The sequence below is a fragment of the Mustela erminea genome, chromosome 10 (assembly GCF_009829155.1).
Source record: "Mustela erminea isolate mMusErm1 chromosome 10, mMusErm1.Pri, whole genome shotgun sequence".
NCBI lineage: Eukaryota > Metazoa > Chordata > Mammalia > Carnivora > Mustelidae > Mustela > Mustela erminea.
The window spans coordinates 9395913-9415464 of NC_045623.1; the positions used below are offsets into that span (position 1 = coordinate 9395913).

Here is a 19552-nt window from a genome sequence, read left to right on the forward strand (position 1 = left end):
TAAAATATGAGGAGGCATTGGAAGTTTTCAGCTTCTTTGCTCCTGCGGATTCGCTGCTACATGTGACGACGGCTCTTCTGCCTGAGGGAGACTGGGATGTTGCCTCAGTTACACTTGGGGCCATTTCCCACCGCAGCCCCTCCCTGGGTCATGGAGGGTCTAGCAGTGGAATCTCAAGCCTCTCCTAACCAGTTCTGGCGACACCACCTTGTGTGTTCTCAACAGTCCTTCCGGGACTACGTCTGAGACTTCAGAAGAGGACTGTAATCTGCTGAGGTGAAGTCTTTTACAGTTGATCCAAAATGTCTTCTGAGACCAGTTTATATGTTCATTCTTGTCCAGCCTCAAGTACACCTGGAAAAAACACATTTAATTACTGTAAATTCTCCCTTAAATCCTCTAATGTTGAGCACTGGATCACGCATGATCCCTTCTCCTCTTCTTTTACATTATCAAATCTATCAGTTTTTCCACTTCTGTTTCTTCTTTTTTGTTTTTTATTTTTTATTTTTATTTTTTAATTTATTTGGCAGACAGAGATCACAAGTAGGCAGAGAGGCAGGCAGACAGAGAGGAAGGAAAGCAGGCTCCCTGCTGAGCAGAGAGCCCGATTCAAGGCTGGATCCCAGGACCCTGGGATCATGACCTGAGCCAAAAGAAGAGGCTTTAACCCACTGAGCCACCCAGGCACCACAACTTCTGTTTCTTCTTTTAGTACTTCTGTTTCTGTATTTTAAATATAACCTTCTGCAACCCTGGATTATGTCAAAGTATTCATCTTTATAATACTTCCATGTTTTTATTTTTAACATTTAAAACTTTACTCCATCTTGGGCTCCTGGTTGGTTCAGTGGGTTAAGCCGTTGCCTTCGGCTCAGTTCATGATCTCGGGGTCGTGGGATCAAGTCCCGCATCGGGTTCTCTGCTCAGCAGAGAGCCTGCTTCCCTCTCTCTCTCTGCCTGCCTCTCTGCCTCCTTGTGATCTCTGCCTGTCAAATAAATAAATAAAATCTTAAAAAAAAAAAAAACTTTACTCCATCTTAACTTAATTTTTGGTATAATCTGTGAAGTAAGGGAGTTAACCACTGTTTTTTCAAATTCTCCAATACTATTTATGAATTAATGCTTACCTCCAAGTTTTTAAAAGATTACGTTCCTATACGTATTTGTGTCTGTTCTTGAATTTTTTTTTTAATTTCTTTCTTTTTTAAAAAATATTTTATTTATTTGAGAGAGAGAGAGAGACAGCGAGAGAGGGAACACAAGCAGGGGGAGTTGGGGAGGGAGAAGCAGGCTCCCCGCCGAGCAGAGAGTCCAACGCAGGGCCAATCCCAAGACTCTGGCATCATGAACTGAGCCAAAGGCAGATGCTTAACGACTGAGCCACCCAGGCGCCCTTGTTCTTGAACTTTTAAAAACCTTTGAGACCTACCATTTTAATAAGTCTATACAGGAAAAAAGAACGAATAGATAGTTACATGCAAATACAGTCTTCCCAGCTGTTCCCTGGAGAGGGGTAAGAAAGAGACCAAAACAGAGAGGAAAATTAGAAATGAATAGTGAATGATCAGAAGGGACTTATCAGTTCGGTAACTAAACCCTGGTAAGAATCTGCCCAGGTGTAAAGGAAGGTGTTGCCACTCTCCCTTAATGGAGTGAGAAAGGAGGAAACAAACTCAGGGTAGAGATATACCTGTCAGAAAAAAAGCTTGGCTCCATTTAATTGCTCTCCCCACCTCACCCCTTTATGAGCCAAAGTATTCTACTTACTTAGCTACCTTCAGGGTCAGGGCCAAGCCTGCTGTGAACAGAGATCCTGCTGTAGGCAAAAATTATATTGGGAGTCCCTGTCTCAATAGGACCTACTCCATTTGGTAAGTGCAACTATTAAAGAGATAATTCATGAAAAGCAGTTACTACATTGCCTGGCTGTATGACTCTGCTGCCATAACAAAATACTATAGACTGGGGCGCTTAAACAACAGATATTAGTTTCCTCACAGTTCTGAGGGCTGGCAATCCCAGATCAAAGCGTCAGCAGGTTTCATTTCTCCCAAGGTTTGTCTTCTTGGCTTGCAGATGGCACCTTCTCGCTGTGTCCTTACAAGCCTTTTCTCAGTACATGTGCATCCCCGGTGTCTCTCCCTCTTCTTATAAGGACCAGTCATATTGGGTTAGGGCCTATTCATATGACTTCACTTAACCTTAATTACCACTTCAAAGGCCCTATCTCTGACGAGTCACATTCCAAGGAATACTGGGGGTTTGGACTGCAATATGTGAATTTGGGGGGATAAATTCACACAGTGACTCTGGCATGTATGAAAGAACTCATAAAAACGAGCTATCCGTAAGTCCATGTGTTGTGCAAGGCAAATAAACATCGATGCAACCATAACAGGAAACATGTGAAGAGCTTTCTGACCAAAAATAGATGCCTAATGCTTGAGCAGCTCGGGAACAACAGAAAGCCTTGTCCAAAGAGCTACTGATTCCAACCAGGTCAGAGGATACTTGAAGGCTAGAGCACAATGGCTCAGCAGGGGGATGCAGCAAAGGGAACTGAATTGGCTAATGGCCTCCCCAAAACCATAGGTTACTATTTTAAATGTTACAAAAGACCGTAGAGCATGAAAAGATGAAAAATAAAACCAGTGTGGGTCCAGTCTTCAAAGGAGGAGAACTGAGTGATAGGGGCAGTTTGGCTGCATGACACTAAACTAAATTGCTGAGTACTAAGCTGTCTGGGGGCTAGAGGGAGATCACCATCTCTTCTGTCCTGGGGCTCTCGGGACAGAAAATAGCCTTTTCCCTTTTTCTTCCCTTTTCACTAAAATCCTTTTTGCAATCCTGAAGATGGAAAAGGGCTGTGTGCTAGCCAAAATCCTGCAAAAGGGACACAAATATACTTACCCCTAGTGCTACTTAATGTAAACATAAAAGAGGGGAGGGCTTATTTGGGGAGAAACCTTCCAAGCAGATTTGAAGGAGCACAGCGAGCCTCTGCACCCTTATAAGAGTGGCCCGCTTAGGCAGGGCGTAGCGGCCCGAGACCCAGCAGGGCCAAGCGTTCAAGTTGAGAGTCGTTACCCAAGGCCATGACAGTGCAAAGTGACCCTCCTCCTCAACAGAGCAGTAGGTAACTCTAATGCCATGGGAGCCCCCAATTAAGGAAATGGCCTTGTTAAAAAGGGGGTCACCCAAAGCTCAGGAGCTAATATTTCTTTTTAAGATTTACTTGTTTTGTTTTGAGAAAGAGAGAGAGAGCATGGAGGGGAGGGGCAAAGGGAAAGAGAGTGTTAAGCAGACTCCAAGCAGAGTACAGAGCCCGACATGGGGCTCAATTGCAGAATCCTGAGATCACGACCTGAGCCGAAAACAAGGGTCAGCTGCTTAACCTACTGCGCTCCCAAGGTGCCTCTGCAGGAGCTAGTATTCGGTCATTCTCCACCCAAGGGCTTTCGGAACCCTCCAGAGGCACATCTGCCCAGTCAAGGGAAAGGAATATGTATGAGCCATTGTAGGGAGGGTGATCCTCGCTACATATAAATGTCATCAGACCACTGGTCCGTTGAAATAGCAGCATGAAGTGGAACTGATTTTCTTTTAAGAATTCCTAGGTAGGTGTGGCCACACATAGATGTGGTCTTTTAAGAGCCAGAACTCTGCAGGACTCTTGGGTTATTTATGCATTAGGGCCCAAATGGTGATTTTAAAACAACAAACCACACGAATACCCTCTGGAGTTACACTGCTAGAAAGTATCATGAATATGGGATCTCTAAATTCCTTTGTGTCATTTGAAGGCCATCAAAATCTTTTATCCCCAGAGCACACTCAGATAGCCCTCTGAGTTCACCAAGGGATGAAGTCTTTTCTTGGACTTTCCTCTCTGCTTCATGTGCTCATTTGCTCCCTGGAGAAACGGTGGTCCAAATGTTATCATTAACACTATGAAAATAGTAAAAATGTCTCAAACATATATTGTAGATCAGATGTAATTCACACCAAAAGAAGAGGGTCTCTTTAGCCAAAAGATTGCATACATTTTTGGTAGTTACCAAACAAACAAAAATCTGATGATTCTCAAATTTGTATCTCCAGCTATCATCACTCTCTCCCAATCCAGACATGTTCCCAACTACTGACCAGCCACCTCCAGCTGATGCTACCTCATTCTAAACATATCCAAAACAAGCTCATTTTTGTGAGAGACTATCTACTTAAGTCATCCAAGTTAGAGATTTCAGTCTTTGAAAGCTTTGACCCCTAAGTCTTAATTGGTCCTCACTTTTTATCAATTATACTGCTCAAATGCTTCTATATCCTTACTGTTCCACTGTTCTTTATCCATATTGTTCCTCAGTTCAGTATCTTTTCTCAAGTGAACAATTGCTCAGCCTCTAAACTAATCTTTCTGCCTACAGTTTCATTTTGATTTTTGAATTTTGATCTGAGAACCAACCCTTTGAGACATGGTAGATGGGAATAAAAGCTTAACCTCTCCTGAACAAGAGGGAAAAAGCAAGACTTCTTTAGATCCAACTCAAAGCAGAAGAGTGACAGAGCTGAGAAACAAAGGAACAAGTCTTTCCCGATCAATGTCGCATGCTTCTGGGGTTTGACCCAATGATTCTGGCAGAGTTCTAGGTATTTTCTTGAGAGGAGATGGGAAGATGTTCTTGATGAAAGATGGGAAGACAGAGGAAAAATGGCTACTCAACTGAGGGGTTAAATTAGCCAAGAATCTATTAGGACTCAAGACAGGTGACCCTTAGCTTTCCTTAAGTAATACGCAAAAGAACTTGCTTATGTACACACTCTAAAAATTATAGGCAAATTTTAATTTTTAAAGAAAAGAATTACTTCTAAATCTACCCCCTGGTAATGACTACCATGTCTGTATATGCCCTTCTAGTCTCTTCCCACTGCATACATATTTTATCTAGCTGTAATCGCAGTCTTTATCTTGGGCAAATATATAGAATTATGTATCTAAAGATGTGGTAAGTTATAAAAAACAATTGACCTGGGGCACCTGGCTGGCTCAGTCAGAAGAGCATGCCACCCTTGATCCCAGGGTGGTAAGCTCAAGCCCCACATTGGGTTTAAAGATTACTAAAATAAACCTGACCTTACCTAATTTCATGCATTTCACTTGAGGACTTTTCAATTTGGTGTATATTGCTCATTAGAGAGTAACTCCTAACTGTGAAGGGTGACGTTGGAGCCTGGTTGTACCTACACAATTTTACTCAAAAGGAATAGTGCAGAATTTGGTAAAGTTCTAGCCACTTAATATCACTGGACCCCAGATATGGGGGAAAATGCCTAATGTCTAGGATATAAACAAGAGAATCTCCTATCTTCATAGCACATTCTGGCTCTTACTGGCAGCATCTTTAAAATGGGGTTAATACCTACTTTCTGGGTATTTTGGTGGCTCAGTTGGTTAAACAACCACCTTCAGCTCAAGTCAAGATCCTGGAGTTCTAGGATCAAGTCCCACATCAGGCTCTCTGCTAAGCAGGGAGTCTACTTTTCCCTCTGACCCTCCCCCACTTCATGCTCTTTCTCTCTCAAATAAATAAAATCTTTTAAAAAATAATAATACCTATTTTCCAGGGCTTTTGTGAAGAATAAATTATGTGAAATTACATTGTAAGCTATTAAAAAAATGATACAAATGTAAGGAAAAACTTTAGTATCACTCCTAAGTCTGTATCTCTCACTAAACTCCAAATTCCTTAAGAAATGATACCCTTACTTCCTATCTTTGTGTATCTCCCCTCTCCACCCCTCAGAATGCTATTGTAGCAGAAACTGAGCTCTATTGGGGCTCAGAGAAACAATTTTTCTCAGAATTCTCAGGGACATCTCACCAAGAGTTTTACAGGGGTAATAATAGGGATCTGGGAGTTATTTTTAGTATTTATATAAGTCTAACCTGATATTATACTGTTATCAGCAGTAAAGCTTTACAAGCTAAATAAAACATCAGTGTCTTCCCTAATTTTTCTTGTTTTCCCTTGTAAATGGAATTTTATAAAACAAATATGCATCTCATAGAAAAATTAATTGTTGCTTTATTTAATAAATATTGTGTGAGGACCTGTGGTAACTGCCAAGGAAAAAAAGACGAATAAAAGAACCCTCGCCTTTATGGACGTCACAATCCAGTGAGGACAGACAAGTTCAATGTGCAAGTATATTATACAACAAGCACAATAACAAGGACAATCACAATAAAGGGAAATGCAGGATGGTCAACCTAGACAAGTGGGGCTGGGCGGTCACGAAAGGCTTCCTGGAGGAAGTAAAACCTTAAAAGTCTTCTCGGAGTTATCCAGGCAAAGGCTGGGTGTAAAGGAAGAAACGGAGGCCACACAGTATTTCCAGGCAGAGGGAGCAATATATGCACAAGATCAAAGGTCACAAACATGTCACCAAGAAATTTTGGTTCAACAGGGCCCCTTGTGTAGAATCAGGGTATAGGAGGGGGTAAAGATTAGGATGGCATTTTACCTTGGCTTTTATTTTGAAAATTTTTCACACCTGGGGCGCCTGGGTGGCTCAGTGGGTTAAAGCCTCTGCCTTCGGCTTAGGTCATGATCCCAGGGTCCTGGGATCGAGCCCCACATCCGGCTCTCTGCTCAGCAGGGAGCCTGCTTCCCTCTCTCTCTGCCTGCCTCTCTGCCTACTTGGGATCTCCATCTGTCAAATAAATAAATAAAATCTTTAACCAAAATAATAATAATAATAATAGTGCAGTGAATATCTATATACTTTCACCTAAATAATCCAGGGAGTGTTGAGGGTTGGTGGGGAGAAGGAGAGATTAAATGAATGAATGAATGAACAAATGAAGAGGCAAAATGTTAATAACTGGTGATCAACTGGTGGTAGAGATTTCTAACACTCTTCAGATGCTCCCTTTCTCCCAATCTGTAAAGGTAAATCTTCCTACAGCTTTCCTCAGTTTTCTAATCTTCCTACAGTAAATCTTCCTACAGCTTTCCGCAGTTTTTTTCCTTCTCTCCCTACTTGGGAAACTTTGAAGACTAACTTAACTGTTAACTAACTGTTCATAAAAACATTCTGCTGTAATGTGAAAGATGCAGTAATTTCTTATCCAGATAAACCAGTATTTCTCAACATGTTTCATAACCAAACCCTAAGGAACATTTTCAGACTTCTTTTCTAATTGCCTCTTAGGAAACTATACATGCAGATATACTGTATATTTGGCTTTGTAATGTGTGTGTGTGTGTGTGTGTGTGTGTGTTTGTTATATACATGTTACATATATTATGTCTAAGTAATATATATGCTTATATACTTAAAAGAGGAAGATCTGGGGGGCACCTGGGTGCTCAGTTGGTTAAGTGTCTGGCAAGTGTCATGGTTTCAGCTCAGGTCATGATCTCAGGGTCTTGAAATCGAGCCCTGCTTTGGGCTCCCTGCTCAATGGTGAGTTTTCTTGAGATTCTCTCTCTCTCCCTCTTCTCCTGCCCCACCCACCCCTGCTCTCTCTCTCTCTAAAATAAGTAAGTCTTTAAAAAAAAAAAAAAAAAAAAGGAGTAAGATATTTCCATACCTCAAGAACCAATTTTTGCCCACTTGTGGGCATTAACACTCCTACTGAGAATGCATGATATAAACAGATCCAACATAGAGAGGCATAAATCAGATTATAATATAATGAATTTCCATTCCAATTAGTTTTTGTAAACAATATTAATGTATTAGTCACTTACATACATGTAAAGCAAGATAAATTCAAAGATATCTAACAAAAAATAAGTTAATTCCTAAGGCTTTGTGTCAGATCTTCTACAAAAACTTTTTTATTATAAACCACAGACATCATAATTAATATGCTCCAAAGAACCTAGTGCAGTGATAAAGGACCCAATTCGTCAATTGTCACCTTACTGACAAAATGAGTTAAATAGCGTAAGTCTCTGTTGGGAAAGGTAGGGGGAGGACCATGGCAATCCCAAGTAGCTTGGGGTCAGTGGAGGAACCAACCCAAAGCAGACAAGTCCTAGAGAAGGAGAATGCTCTTTGTAGGAGGCAGCAAAACTCAGGCAGATGTTGGAATAAGAAGACTGTTTTGAAGATAAACTACCAACAGCATCATTTTACCAAGGTCACAGCAGCTCTGTCCAGTAGAAATCTAATGTAAACACTGTATACAACTTTATTTTAGAAACCATATTACAAAAGTAAAAAGGAACGAGTAAAAATAATTTTAATAGATTTTATTTTATAGATTTTTATTAAAATATTATCACTTTTAGATAAATAAACTGTAGCAGATTCACTTTGGAATAGCATCCAGTGTGAAAAAGAAATAGGCTATCAAGCCATAAAAAGATGTGAAGGAAGTTTAAATGTCTATTTCTAAGTGAAAGAAGCCAATCTGAAAAGGCTACATACTGTATGATTCCAATGATATGACATTCTGGAAAGGACAAGATGATAGACAGTAAAAAGATCAGGGATTGCCAGGAGTCTGAGGTGAGGAACAGGTGAGTAAATAAAGCATGGGGGATTTTAGGAGAGTAAAACTATCCTAAAATGGTGGATACGTGTCATTATATATTTGTCAAAACCTACAGAATGAACAACACCAAGAGTGACCCTTAATAAAAACTGTGGACTTCGGTGATAATGATGTATCAGTACTGGTTAGATCATACCAAATCTAACTTCCTGGTGCAGGATGTTGATGGTGGGGAGGCCATGCATGTGTGTGGAGACGGGATATATGGGAACTCTCTGCACTTCCACTCAGGTTTGATGTGAACCTAAGACTACTCTAAAAAATAAAGTCTGTATTAAAAAAAAAAAAAAAATATATATATATATATATATATACACACACACACACACATATATATATACACACACATATATTTATAATATGTATCATTTTAACATGCAATCAATATAAAATATTACTAATGAGATGATTTACCTTCCTTTTTGCATTACAAATCTTTTACAACCCACATGTATTTTACATTTCACCATTTCTACTTTGGATTAACCGCATCTCAAGTGCTCAAAAGCCACACGTGGGACAGCACAAGTCTAGAGCAGGGGCAGCACCAAGCCCCTCTGGATACTTACATGATACTTAGATTTGCTCTGCAAGTACAGTTTCCAATGAACCCTCTGAATCCTCTTTCCACCCCGATTGCCCCCTCACAGCTCCCCTCTTATAGCTATTTACAAGCACCCTCCCTACAAGCCCTTTCCCCAGGCCAGCGCTCCAGATAGTATCACTCTAGAGATCTTCCTGATGGGACTCTGTCTAAAAGAGAGGCACTGAACACTGAAGAATATAAAGGATTTATCACATCAGAGTTTCCTGAAAACACCATGTACTCCTCTCATTAGTAAAAGGAGAAAAAGCTTTCAGGTTCTGCACACTGTGCAAAAAAAAAAAAAAAAAAAGAAGAAGAATTTATTAAAATGCAGTGCAGATTTAAGTGCTACCTAGAAAATAGGTACTTAAGAAAGAAAGAGTTGCTGTCAATGTAGAAATAAATAACTTGGCTTTGTCTCATCTGGTGGGGATTATATATATTTCTATACAACTAGGAGCATTAATGTATAGACTTCTCTATAAGCCATGATATATTATAAACTGCTCATGCTCTAAATGCTATTACCAAGATGTGGGTGCACTTCAGCTCAGAAAAGTTAGCTGTCATTTGAATTAAAAAGGCACTACATTAAATCACAGCCTGCCCTTTTATATTAATCATTTTCAGGTTCTGTCACTCAGAGAAGGGAGAAAAAAAGGTATTTATTTGCTTATCATTTTGAACAGCTCTTCCAAAAGAGGGGAAAAGAAAAAAAAAAATAGAAAGTGGCCCGTGTGGTCCCAAAGAATCCTGAGAAGCAAACCAAGTGCTATAACATACGTTTTATTTATAGTCACAGAAGTCATTATTAAATGCCCAGCCCCCATCTCAGTCCTCTTTGAAATGAAAGAGGGAATTTTAAAATAAAACAAATAAAATCGGTATTGCACTGTGTACGGTTTTCTTTTTTTTTTTAATATTTTGTTTATTTATTTGACAGACAGAGATCACAAGTAGGCAGAGAAGCAGGCAGAGAGAGAGAGGGGAGAAGCAGGCTCTCTGCTGAGCAGAGAGCCGGATGTGGGGCTTGATGCCAGGACCCCAAGACCATGACCCACGTCGAAAGCAGAGGCTTTAACCAACTGAGCCACCCAGGTGCCCCTGTGTGTGGTATTCTTAAAATTAAGACTTCTATATGAAAAGTCAAAATATTTTCTATCGTGACAGCTAAATGTTTTCAAATAGGTATCAATATAATCTTAATAAAATTTAATAAAAGGACATGATATCTGGGATTCAATTGGAAATATTCGAACAAAGAAAAATGATAATAAAAGTTGGGGGAGGGAGGCCTGGGTGGCTCAGTCAGCTGAGTGTCTGCCTTTGGCTCAGTTCATGATCTCAGGGTCCTGGGATCGAGTCCCACATCGGGCTCCTTGCTTAGCAGGGAGCCTGCTTCTCCCTCTGCCTGCTCTGCCTGTTCTGCCTGCAGCTTTCCATGCTTCTGCTCTCTCTCTGACAAATAAATAAAATCTTTAAATAAGTAAATAAAAGTTGGGGGAAATACCTGAAATAAAAATGAGTGGAGATTCATTATACTCTCTGCACTGTGTGTGGCTTATGTCTAAAGTTTTCCAAATAAAAAAGTTCAAAATTATTGGTGATAAGTTTTAAAATATGTAAATATCTTTTTTTTAAAAAGATTTTATTTATTTATTTGAGAGAGAGAGAGAGACAGCAAGAGGCGGAATACAAGCAGGGGGACTGGTAGAAGCAGGCTTCCTGCTGAGTGGGGAGAGCCCAAAGAGGGGCTCAATCCCAGGACCCTGGAGACATGACCTGAGCCGAAGGCAGATGCTTAATGACTGAACTACCCAGGGGTCCCAAATATGTAGATACCTTTAACAAAAGAAATTGTTACCTGGTTATTTCTGACTCAGGGCATGGCACAGGAGATTTACTATTTACTTATGTTCTTTTAAATTAGTCACCTTTTTATCAAACATTATTTTCTCAATTAAAAAACCTATATAAACTCATATGCACACACACATATTCGCACACACATTAGTGTTTTGTTAAGTGTAGAGTACTCTACACTTCCTGAAGAAACTGGTTACGCATTTAGCTTTGCACCTGATTAGTTGTGGGTCCTTAAGCAAGTTACTTCTGAGACTTATTAAGAACAAATTTAAATGAAAAAATATATTTGAAAATACCCAGCACAGTGTCAGGTACAATATAGGTGTTTAAACAACATTTAACACATAGGGAGAACTAGATTTACTATGGAGATATGGCCACGCCTAACGTTTGAGGGGTCATGAGCAAAAGGAAAAAAAGTCATATGCCCATATTGTTTTTCTTTTCTTTTCCACCCAAGAGAGGACACCCCAACAAACTCCATCAAGCTCCACCACCCCCAACAGCTGCCCTTTGACCACTTCTGAGGCCAAAGTGAAGGGGGTGGAGTGGGATAATGTACTTAGTATTCCTTGTCCCTGGGTGAGGATGTGACTGAAGAGGCGCCTAAGTAGGTCCTTCCAAAACAAAGAGCTCAGGGCAGTGGCCAGGACTAAAACCTGTACTGATTAGAGACCAGGTGTTACACCAAACCACTCAACAGTACAGCAGTCAGAACACATGGGTTCATGCCCCAGTTCTTCCAGAAATTCCATGTGACCTCAGGCCATGTCTCTACCTAGCTGTGCCTCAATTTTCTCATATATCCATGTAATAAATATTTATTGGGCTCCAACTATGGGCTAGGCATGCATCTAGATACCATGAATACGTAGAGTATACAAGAGACAATAGGCCTTGCCTTCAGAGACTTACCATATGAACAAGCTAAGATATCTGAGGCAAATGTATTCCAGACAAAGGGTCTCCTCTAAATTAAATTTTCCTGATTAATCCTGCAAGTTGACATGTTCATTAAGCACAAATAAGAAGAAATAAGAAAACACAAATCAGAAAAACATAGCATAAGTTAAATTATAATGCAATATTATAAAGAGTGCAAAACGTCTTTTTTCTTCCTTTTTATTAACCTTTTAAAAAAATTTTTTTTAAGATTTTATTTATTTACAAGAGAGAGGGGGCAGGAGAGCTAGTGAGAGAGCAAGCACAAGTGGGAGGGGAAGGACAGAGGGAGAAGCAGACTCCCCACTGGGCAGGGAGCCCAAAGTGGGGCTCTACTCCAGGACCCTGGGATTACAACCTGAGCTAAAGACAGACGCTTGGCTGAGTCACCCAGAAGCCCTGTTTTTGTTGTTGTTTTTTAATTTTTTTTAGCGTAATTGACACATAATGTTATGTTAGTTTGGGGTACAACATAGCCATTTGATAAATTTAACTATTAAGCTGTGCTCACCACAAGTGTAGCTACCATCTGTCACCATACAACACTATTACAATACCATTGACTACATTCCTTATGCTGTGCCTTTTACTGCTGAGACTTATTCCCTCCATGACTGGAAGCCTGTAGCTCCCACTCCCCTTCTCCTATTTTGCCTACCTCCTACCCCCCACTTTTCTGGCAATCACCAGTTTGTTCTGTGTGTGTACAAGTGTGATTCTGCTTTTTGCTTGTTTATTCATCTAAAACATGCCTTTTAATATCTGTTCTCTAATACACCAGTATGAGCACTCCACAACTGCTGCTCTAATTTTAATCACAAGAATTATCACCATATGCCATACAAAATCCAATCTCTGAATGTGCCATTTTCTTTATATTACCCAGCTTATGTATATTTTATGTGGAAGATAAATTTATATAAAAGATAATGTAATCACAAAGCATTTATCCACATTAATTTTTAGTAAATATGTTAATATATCAGGCGCTTTATGAAACATCTATTTCAAAAAAGGTTAATAATGAGCTTTATTATTTGATAAACATAAAAAGGGAATTCACAGAAAAAGATAAATAAAGTATGTAATAAAGTATGGTCTAAGAATAGCTTATATTTAGGCTAAACTAGCTAATATTGGGTGCAGCTTTTTGACTCTATCAATTCTGGAATGTTTGGGGTCAGGACAGAGCCTCTGGTCAGACAAGGAGTCAAGTGAGAAGAGCTAGAAGATCTTAAAGAAAGAATTCTTTCTGAAAGCGTGAGGAGTTAAGTAATAATGGAACTTATATCTTATTTAGTTCCAGTTTGACCTGAAAGAAGTTACACAAGGAGAGTTCCAAACCTCAGATCAGTCTAGCCATTTCATCCTACACCTTCTCAAGGCTGAAGAGTTGCCCACTTAACATAAAATACCATTTCTAAGGAACTACTTATACTTGTTAGATCTCACAATTAGAAACATCTCAAGGTACAGTGAATTCCTAGATAAAACGCAAAGCAGCCATAATGCAACATAACCAAGTTTTCTCCTGTCCATCTCAGTTCAACACAAGCAAAATAGAAGTGTGCACGGTCCAAGCTCTCTTAGTAGTGTAGCTGCTATACTACTTAGAGAGCTTGGACCGTGCACACTTCTATTTTGCAGCTACTTCCACTAGATGGCACTAAAGAATCTTTTAGGAATCAGGCTCTTTCCAAAAAAAAAAGCCTGGATGGGGCAGTCAAAAAAAATAATAATAAAAGTGTGGGTGGAGCAGTAGAAAAAAGGAGGTTGAGTAGGCCTGCAGAGGTAGAGCTAAAGGAAGTCGCTATTAGAACACAGCTTCCATAAAAGGAGGGATTTTTGCTTGTTCTACACAATGATATATCCTGGCAATCAAAAGTCCCTGCCCTCACTACTATTCTAGGGGGGAGCTAGCCACGAAGGCATTCTGGGAAAACACATTCCAGGTGCTTAAAGAATATGTGATAAACAAATGAAGGTCCTGAAGTGCCAGGGAAGATGATGATCAAATTGGGAGTTTCAGAAAGATCTCTGACAGGATTATCGAGAATGGACTAGAAACAGAGACACCAGTTAGTAATCTAAACAAAATATGATAAGGACTTGAACTTGACTTGAAAGCAGGAATAGTGGGGATGGATGGGAAGGAGTCAATTCAGAGATATGGTGTGGATAATAATGATAACAGTAAAAAGAGCCCTTTATATCAAACGCGGGCTCTAGAAACACCATCTTCAAATCTCACAACAATCAAGGGAGGATGAAGATTTTTATTAAATAGGGCTGAGGAGCCTGGGAAATACCAACATTTCAGAGCTGGGTGGAAGAAGTCATGCTCTGCAGCGAGAAAGACAAGGAGTCGTCAGAGGGACAGGAAGTGGAAGGAAAAATCAAGAATAGTGTTATGGCAATCAAGGAAAGAGAAAGTTCGGTTGTTGTTGTTGTTTTTAAGATTTTATTTATTTATTTGACAGAGAGAGAGAGATCACAAGTAGGCAGAGAGGCAGGCGGGGGTCGAGGGTGGAGCAGACTCCCCACTGAGCAGAGAGTCCGATGTGAGACTCAATCCCAGGACCCTGAGATCATGACCTGAGCTGAAGGCAGAGGCTTAATCCTCTGAGCCTTCCAGGCGCCCTGGGAAGAGAAAGTTTTAAGAAATCTGTCAAGGTCACAAGCAGGGGTGACTGGCTGGTTTGGTTGGTAGGGCCATTTGGTGTGACTCTTAATATCCAGGTTGTGAATTCCAGCCCCCGCTGGGAACAGAACTTACTTAAAACAAAATAAAACCACAGCCACGATCACTCTTCATTCTTTTTTTTTTTTTAAATATTTTTATTTATTTATTTGACAGATCACAAGAAGGCAGAGGCAGGCAGAGCGAGAGGAGGAAGCAGGCCCCCTGCTGAGCAGAGGGCCTGATGCAGGGCTCGATTCCAGGACTCTGGGATCATGACCTGAGCCAAAGGCAGAGGCTTTAACCCACTGAGCCACCCAGGCGCCCCGATCACTCTTCGTTCTTCACAGGTCCTCCTGCCTTCCCATCCTTCCTGCCTTTGGTGCTTTTCACTATTTTGGGCCACGAGGGTGGGCTGAAACTCTTTAGACACTCTGATGGACCTGATCACATTCATCAGTCCCATTCCTCTGATCCTGCGACTTCGGTACTTCCCTAGACTATTTGCCGCTTGCGGTCCCCAGAAAGATGAAGCAGTATGTGAGCACGGGAACACTGAACTGATTCTGGGACAGGAGAATCCTTAACTAATGCTCTCCTGTGACTTCACTCCGTTTCACCTATGGTCTGCACAGCCCATAAAACTCTGGTTTATTCTCCTTTATTTGCAATCATCATTCCCTGCCTCATCAACAATAAGCCTTTATTACAGGGCTAGTGATCGGGCATTAGGTTCATCGCTAAGCGTTTCTCATCTTCATACAGAGACAATGTGTTTGTGCATGTGTGTATACATACATATATGCACCCATATAAACATACATATACATGTATGTACATACATATATGCACCCATATGTTCATATACATATATACAAACTAAATAAACATGCTTAACACTATCACACAAACTGAAAAGAAAAACATATAGCAAAAGAGTTCCTGGAGCTCAAGTCTGGAGCCCTGAAGTAACAGGGAGTTTCAAAGAGGTAGTGTAAATCAGGCCTGACATCAAAGGAGGGGTAGGTTTAAATAATATAGGTGGAAGGATTCTGCAGACAAAACTGGCAACAAAAGAAGTGTGTTTGGCAATACTTAGGGGACAACTAAAAGGCCAGTTTTGGGATATATGAGAATCAATATTTTATCCTGTGGAGATAAGGAGCTAATGAAACTTTTAGAATGAAGCCTGCCTTGTAAGCACGTTTTTCCAATTAATTTGGGCAAAATTGTAGGATTGATTGGAAAAAAAAAAAAAGGGGGAGGGCAGAGATAATTCGGAGACTACTACAATACCTGAGGTGAGGGTGTAATACTACAGGTAAGGGTCCTGTATCATCTGAAAATTCTATGCAGTGAGATGTTGGCAGTACGGATGGAAAGAAATTGGCACCTGCCTGGATATGGGAAAAAGAGAAGGGAAGCCAGGAGCACTGTAAGGTTTCAAGTTGGAGCGAAGGGGGAAAAATGATATCCCTGAGAGAATAAAATAGGAAAATTCAGAGCACACAGTTTAGTGAACAAAAAAGTTCAATGAAGTTTAAGGCAGGTGGGCCTGAAGATGATGGGGACAGACTTGGGTGCAGATTTAAAATAGATAGTTGTGACCAAAGCTCAGGGGAGAAAATGTGGATCTGGGAATCATCTGTGTAGAGGGCATGTAGAGAGAAAAGGTAGGGTATAAAGAGGATGAAAGGGAACCAGTGAGGAAGGAGAGTATGAGAAGCAGCCCAAGAGATCAGAAGGCCAGGAGAGTAGAGCATTTCAGAAGTCAAGAAGGAAGCAAGCCTGAAGGATGAGGAAGTATGTAACAATGGTGAATACTAGAGACTGTATATTGAGAAAGGCCAGTGACTTGGTCAATTGTAATCTATAAGAGAAAAGTTTCAATAGAAAAGAGGAGTCGGAAGTTAGTTTATTTGAGGGAGGAAAAAAATGGGTGATTGATGGTGATGACCACAGAAAGCAGGACTACTCTTCTGAGAAATGTAAGGGTGAGAGTCACAAAAGTCAGTAACTGGAAAGCCAGCTCAGTCAAGGGAGGATCTGCTTCCTCCTTTAGGATTTGATCGTAACTCTTGGCATAAAGAACATGCTAGTAAAGGACTGATTAAAAATGTAGGAGCAGGGGCGCCTGGGTGGCTCAGTAGGTTAAAGCCTCTGCCTTTGGCTCAGGTCATGATCTCAGGGTCCTGGGATTGAGCCCCGCATTGAGCCCCGCATTGGGAGCCTGCTTCCCCTCTCTCTCTGCCTGCTGCCCTGCCTACCTGTGATCTCTCTCTGTCAAATAAATAAATAAAATCTTAAAAAAAAAGAAAAAGAAAAGAAAGAAAGAAAAAAAGAAAACGTAAGAGCAGCAAGGTTTTGAAGAGCCAGGAGAGGCTGGAATAGAGTTGAGGAATGGAAGAAAGGCAGTCAGGATGGGTATGAGAGAAGGTGTGACAAACCACAGATTTGGGGGGAAGGGGGAAGAGGAGGGACAAAGGGAGAGCCCCAACAGCCAGACTTGATCTCACAACCCTGAGATTATGACCTGAGCCAAAATCAAGAGTCAGATGCTTAATCCACTGAGCCACCCATGCCCCCTGATAAACCATAGATTTTTAAGTAGAAAGTGAGGGAGTTCTCCAGATAGCCCTGCTTTTCTCACTCCATTAAAGGCATTTATCTGCTGAGTATATAAGTGATTAGATGCTCAAGAAGAAAGGAAAGGGAGGTCAGGGTCAAATCTTAAACATGGCATCCCAAATAGGAGTTCAAGTCTCAGAGGTGTTACCTTGGGCTGCCCACCAGACCTCTCTGCCACTCCATTTCCTCACAGAGTTGTTAAAAGATTAAGTGAAATAATGCACATGTAAATTCTAAAGCACTTCGTAAACAAGAGAAGCTTGGAACACCTACCATGGGAAATGTGACAGTGCATGAATAAGAGATGAAGCCAAGCATCACCCAGCATCAGGTGAAGCTGAGAGCAAGAATATATAGCAAACAAAAGTCTGCACAGTTTTTGTGACTTACTCTGGCACACCCGAGTGTAGAAAGCAGATTCTGAGTCGGGGTAGGTGAGGAAAAGGAGGAGGAGGAGAAACTGAAGAAACCTAGGTAAGGAGTATTTTAAGACCTTGGTAGGCATATTTATTTTGGGGAATCACATGTAATTTTTATATAAAAGTGGCATTTGGGGACACCTGGGGGGCTCAGTCAGTTGGGCGGCCAACTCCATGACTTCGCTAGGGTTGTGATCTTGGGGTCCCAGATTAGAGCCCTACACTGGGCTCGGCGCTTGGTGGAGAGTCAACGTAAGGATTCTCTCTCTCTCTCCCTCTGCCCCTTGCCCCTCAAGCTTGCCAGTGCATGCCTGCACACACGAGCGCACGCGCGATCTCTCTCTCATAAATAAATGAATCTTAAAAATAAATTTTAGGGGCACCTCGGTGGCTCAGTTAGTTAGGCATCTGCCTCCAACTCAGGTCATGATCCCAGGGTCCTGGGATCCAGCCCCATATGGGCTCCCTGCTCAGCAAGGAGCCTGCTTCTCCCTCTCCAGCTCCCCTGCGCTTGAGTTCCCTCTCTCTCTCTCTCTCTGTCATAAATAAATAAAGTCTTTTAAGAATTTAAAAATAATAAATTTTTTTAAAAGTGGCATTTGACTTCATCGACATGTGCATTTTGGAAATGGCCAAACATTTCAATTCCTATAGCTTTCATATTTTAGAGTCATGTTCTACTTTGTTTTGTGTTTGGGAATTCCCTGTATTTGTAAGCTTAGGCTCCAGGCCCTGGGCCTATGGCAGGAGATGAGTAATGGGAGACCCCTCGGGTCCAAATCAAGGAAGGAAGGTGACAAAACCAGCAGGGAGAGAATCAGGCATACGAGACAGGCGGAAGCAACCGGAAATCATAGGAACAGTGGAGGATAAGGAGCTAGAGTGTTACCATTTCTGGAAATTGAGGAGTTACGGGTCCCGGATCCCAGGTGTGGCCAAGCCCCCACAGGGCCGAACGAGGAGACTCCCGGTACGGACACTGAGAGAAGGAGACAGAGAAACTGTCAAGGCTGCCTGACGCGTCCATCTTCGCCATCAGTCTGTGAGCCCACAAAGCGTCCATCCCTCGTCGACATCCTCCACCCTCCCACGGTGACCAGTCACGGGCCCTCCGCCATGATCAAAACGGCAGGACAAACGTGCTCCGTTTCTGGTATACAGAACTGCAGCGTCCTGGGGGACAAACCCTTACGCCCTCAGAACTTCCGCGGCCCTGGCCCCGAAGGGAAACAACGGCTTCTCCAGCCCCAGCCACCGAGGGGCCGAGCTCCCCAACCGCCACCCCTCGGTTCAACGGTCAACCAGACGGGGCCCCAGAACCAGGGCCTCAGGGCCCTTGCCCCGGGAAACGAAGCTCTTGTAGCCGGCACTCTAGGCTTGAGGGATTCCTGAACTAAAATAAGCTGGGTCGGCCCCGAGGGGAGCTCCGGGCTCACGCCGGCTGAGCAGAAACGTCGGCCGTCACGTCGGAAGCCTTCGGCACTAAAACGACGCCTGGTCCTACAACTCCCGGCAAGCTGTGCGCTGAGCTCGGGGCGCCAGCCCCCAATGGGAAAGCCCAGGCTGGTTCGTGGGCCCAATCCGAAGGCGCGAAGGAGGTCGTCCCCGGGGCTTATCAGAGCGGATTTTTAAGGGGTCCTCTGGCCTCTCTGGTCGCTACAGCGATAGAGAGAGAGTCCCCGTAAAAGGGTGACGCTGCCTATACTGTGCCGCTCACTCCCAGCCCTGCTCTTTTCCTCCCCTCCGCCCGAGCTCTCAACAGCCCAACCCTGGCCCTCAGTTTGGTCCCTCCCCTCCCGGTCGTAGTGGATAGGCGAAGATGTGGAATTTCCAAGCCTTATTGGATGCTGCTGGTGTCACTC

At 42.1% G+C, this 19552-nt stretch overlaps 1 long non-coding RNA gene across 1 annotated transcript; it reads right to left on the reverse strand.

The window, feature by feature from the left end:
- Positions 1-295: 295 nt before the first annotated feature.
- Positions 296-19489, reverse strand: LOC116600596. Its single transcript, XR_004289725.1, has 3 exons — positions 19127-19489; positions 18580-18669; positions 296-354 (listed from the first exon to the last, which is right to left on the reverse strand). It is a non-coding gene; the product is annotated as an uncharacterized LOC116600596 (long non-coding RNA).
- Positions 19490-19552: the final 63 nt, after the last annotated feature.